This window comes from Limanda limanda, chromosome 16, assembly GCF_963576545.1.
Source record: "Limanda limanda chromosome 16, fLimLim1.1, whole genome shotgun sequence".
NCBI lineage: Eukaryota > Metazoa > Chordata > Actinopteri > Pleuronectiformes > Pleuronectidae > Limanda > Limanda limanda.
The window spans coordinates 21341689-21346995 of record NC_083651.1 but is presented as its reverse complement, the minus strand read 5'-3'; positions in this window follow the sequence as shown (position 1 = coordinate 21346995).

The window sequence follows — 5307 nt, the reverse complement described above, 5'->3', positions numbered from 1 at the left end:
TGTGGCTCGGCGCTGTGACGGCGCTGGAGGGGAGGGCTGCTCAGTAATATGGCGCCCGCGCATGGTCTGTGCTGCCAGACATAAAGCAGTCTGGGAGAGAGACGAGCCCCACAGCCCGACCGAGCCCGAGCTGAGCCGGAAAGAGCCGAGCGGAGGGCGCTGCCTCACACAGCAGCTCACAATAGATGATGCGTTGGACTCAGGGGCGGATGTGGGTTTTTTCAGAGAGGAACCAAGCGAGGTGCAACACTCATGTGGTTGTAGAGGATAGATAGATGTAAACGATCTTCACAAAAATCGATACACAGGTGTATCACGACCAGACAGACAAAAAAGTCTACAGGTGCAATTGGAAAAACGCAAGAGGAAGCCTGCTATTTTGCATTAAGTGGCCATATTCCACATTTTTACATCAGATCCACTTCAAATTGAGGTCATCACGACCATGAATCCTTTGATGCTGAGCCGTAAAACTAACAACTCCACTCCTTCAGTGACAGTGTCATTGGTCATAGATCAAAGGAATCTTTATGTATTGCAAAGGTTACGTCTCTCTCTCTCAGAATTGGGAAATTTCCTCCAACCGTGTAAACATTAAGGTACGGCGAAGGTTCATCAAAGGAGACAATGTTGTCATAACTCCACTGAGCATTGTCCTATCACCATCAAACTTCTGTGTCATGATCAGAGTCCCAGCCTAAACAGCTCTATGTGTCAATATTTCCTCAGGGTCATAGCGCCACCTACTGATCAGTGTGAAAATTAAGTTGTTGTAACATTGTCCAATTGACACAAATTTGCTCATATTACATCAGAGCCCCTACTTGAACAGACCTATTAGTCTGTATTCAATAAAACTGAGGGCGCCACCTACTGGCAACAGGAAATAAGCTTTGTTTTACAACTATCATTCAATTTACATAACATTTTCACAGTGTGACATGAAATTGATAGCTTTGATGTAATGAGCAATTAGCAGGCAAGGGTCGACATCACGTGACAGACGCAGGGAGTGAAGCGTTTATCCTTGCAGTGCGCAAAACGCATGCAACGCTTCAACTGCATGTGCTCGGGCCCTCGTTATACATAGATATTGATGTATAGACTCAAGTTAATAGGTATAAACATTATCTTGGTTCTTACCTCCTTCTGAGCTGCTGTGTTTTTGTTGACAAAGTGTGGTGACGCTAAATGAACTCATAATTAGGGCCCAGGCACTGACAGACAGTGAAGCCCTATTGAAATTGTAAGGATTAATGTTATTATTATTTTTATATCGTTTCTTCTTCAAGCACATTTAAGATTATCATAATTATCATCACAGGCAACTTTATTTGACATCAAAGGCAACTGTATTTGACCATGCAATTCAAAGTGCTTTACAAAAAAGACATTTAAATAATTACATAGGATAATTAATTAAAAATAAGTTGAGAAATGAGTAATCATTTGATTTAATAAAAGGCACGGTCAGAAAGAAACTCTTCCGCATTGATTAAATCAAGAGCTGCAGTTATTGTTATTATTATTATAAGTATTGGTAGTATTTAAATGTTAACAATACAACAATATAGCAGAAGTAATACATTAACTCTCAGCTTCTTAAATGAAAGAGCCAGTTTTGCAGAACCTGAACTTAATTCGTTTTATACCTGAGTAAAATGTGGTGATAATGATATTGTATTTGTTTCTAACATTAGGATCCTCTATCTGAATGGTATGAGCATATAATCGGACATATATATATATATATATATATATATATATATATACAGTATATGTATAGATGTATATTGCATAATCCAGGAATAAGGATTAATCCCTGCAGATAATGTAAAATGATATAATAATAAAACAGAGCAGATCTTTTTTAAGCTGTAAATTCTTGTTTACATGGGCAACTGAGCAAAACATCAACATGACAACAGTGATTCTGAAACAAAGGTGGACAGAGAGCTGCTCTGTCCACCTTTGTTTCAGAATCAGAGACTAGATCTCTCTGCAGACACAGCTGTCGACTGTACTGAAGGATTTTTCTACACACAGGTACTGTTTTGGGCCTCTCTCTCTCTATCTCTATCTCTATCTCTATCTCTATCTCTCTCTCTGAGAGAAAACACACACGTGTTGGTCTGTGATGTTCCCTCTGCAGGTCAATGACCTGTAGTGTTAAACGAGTCGAGCATCTCCATGTTCTGTGCTCTGGAGTCTTCTGTTCCTGTCTGAACATAAAGACCTTGTTGGAATTCTCTTTACAGCCAGGGCTGCGAGCGGCACTGTGCGGGCCCGAGCCCGAGCGACCTGATGACGCTGCGGGGGAGGGCGAACAGGTACTTCTTTTTGCGCGTCGCGGGAAGGATAAACCCGTCACTTCCTGCGTCCCTCACGCTCCGATGGACCACGCCCACTAATCACGCATTACGGTCTAGACCAGACGTTGTAATTGTAACGTTACTTTTTGACCAGTGTTCATTACCTTGGTTATATCATTCATGGCTTAGTCTTTTTTGAAAGAAATTTATTTAATCATTTAAAATTCTAAGTATTCATTAAAGATCTTGTACCCACAATCATTATTTCCCCTTTTCATTTATTACTATATAAATAAACGTAGATTTTGTATCTCTACATCACTTTTACACACATGGGTCAAATATGACCCATAAAGTATGAACACCTACCATTCATTTTACACAGCTGCTTTTGCACATCTGATGCATATAGGTCTTATTTTACAAACCATTACTAGTGAGAAAGAGAAATATGTTTCACACGTGTATCATGACTGGAAGGGAAAAAAACGAGTAAAATAGTGCACGGAATTTCACGTAATAGTGTACAAATTCAAGACAGTTTGCTGAGTCAGTTTAAGAGACTGCAACAATTCCTAAGAATATCTGTCAATGTCTTAGACAAAGGAGAGGGAGGGAACTATCAAAACACGGAGTGAAGGAGAGGAACCAACTTTAGAGAGGAAAGGCGGAGCAGCAGCTTTAGTGATGGAGGTGGAGTAATGAGAAGGGAAGAAGATATTGACTGGCAGGCAAGCAGACGGTCTATATCCATCGATACAAATGTTAGAGGATGAGAGACAGCAGCAGCCTAGTGCAGTGTAAGCGTCTGGTGCTGTCAGCAGCTTTAAATCACACTGGCACTCCACAACAAAAAACACACAGCACTATTGTGCCACTGCACCAGCAATAATGCACAATTTATACTCAGGGCTCTGCGTTCATTTTGTAAATACTCTGTTCTTTTTGGTAATAATCCACATTGACTGTATACAGACAAAGACATAACAATGTCATGCTCTTCGAGAAAAACTGAGCAGTTAGGTCTGACTGTCCACATGTCCCTCGGTGAGAAACAGAAACAGCTGCTACTGTAATTCACTTTGGACAAAAGCATCTGTTGAATAAATATAATCTGATATAATTAGCCTCATAATTACTGTTACAGATCTCCTTTTCAGAATTTCAGAATTCATATTTGTTGTATGAATTGTTGAAAGCTTGAAGCAAATGTCTTTAAACATTTTCATTGACTACCATGCACAGGAGGTTATGTTTCCTTCCTGTTTGTCTGTCAGCAAGATTATGCAGAAACCACTGAACTGATGTTATTGAAACCTGGTGGCAGGTTGGTGTACAGGCCAAGGGAGAACTGCTATGCTGACAGGTTGTGAATTTCTCAAGAAATAGTGCAGAAATAAAAAATCTGATATATTGGAGGACTGATTTCTAAGATTGTCGGCTATTTAGTGCAACTCAATTATGGCATCGTCGGAGATATGCGCTCTACTGCCATGTAGACCTAATTTATCAAATTGAAATCAAGTTCTCTGGTTACGTGCTGTATAACTACACATGCAAGGAATATGTTTTTAGTTGTCAGCTCTACATGCAGGGCCAAGCATACAGAGATGTGCCAGTTATATGCAATTCAGATAAATACATTAACTCAGAAATTGTTTGACTAACAATTGATTACAGCTCAAAGTATTTCCGTAGTTCTCAACATGCACAGCAATACTTATTCTTCCTGAGTAACTGTAGTTAAGATTTAGATTAATAGGTTAATTAAGAATTTGTTTGATTAAGTATTTTTGTTGTTCTCAACATGCACATTGGGGTGATTTAAACTGATCTCAATCAGTTGAATGAGAGAGAGCGAAAATTGCCTTGTGCAGGAGAACAGCAATAATAACTCGAGCCATGGCTCACTGAAGGACATTATGTCTGAGCATAAAGAGACAGATGTGTCAGAGCGGAGTGGTAATGACAGCTGTGAAACAACAGCAGCAACGTTCAGGGTAAGGACCCGAGGAGCCTCACATTATGTCTCCAGAGATTTGTCAAAGCAAGGTCTACAACCGACTCCTCTGTGTGTCCCTACTATGTGCTGCTTCAAGGTAATGACAAGTGACAAAAGCCTGGATTAAAGGCTTTTATGTTGAAATGCCTTGTCATTAAAAAGGCTTGTTTATTCATTATTGCACTGACAGACTAGCATGGAGTCAGCACAATGAATTAAACAGAGCAGTAACTTTAGATCTGCATGCCTGACTGATGAGTGAAAGGGAAACTTGAGAGCAGCTGGTGGACATACTGTATTTAATAATGAAGGATGGAATCTAGGATGGCACACACTCACATTCACTTCAACTGAGACTATGTTTAAAAGTTATTCTATGTTTTTTTTTGTACAAGCATATTCTGGTGATCACATATATAAACCGGATTCAAGGAAGTCCAATGCTAAAGTATATGTAGCCTTCCATATATATTTCCAATTTGGTGGCAGACAATTTTCTCTTTGGCCTGAAAGTTGTGGCAGTGATGGATTGCTAAATACTAATAAAAACAAATGAGGATGAAATCAACGTCTGATATTTACTGTCACCTTCTGGAGAAATTCTTATTTCTGCTTTATCTGGATGCAGTTCATCTTAAATTAATTCTGTCACCCCAGTGGACTTCAACTGAGGGAAAAGAAAATCCAGACCTCAATGTGAGGATGACCTTGAGAGGAAAACCAAAACCCTCGGCTGTTCTCTGCCAACTTCATTTTATCCCTGATGAAAGGGCTTTTCTGAATCTTTCATTCAGCAGAGCACTGACAGAGGATTTCTGCAGTTTCAAACTTGGGTAATAAGAGGAAGGCGAGCTTAGGGGTCATTGTGTCCCTGCACACACACGCACGCACGCACACAAACACACACACACACACACACACACACACAGGGACACGTTGGAGGCTGGGACTTGATGTCTGGATGTAGACCAGTTTTCTCTGTGTTAAACTTTA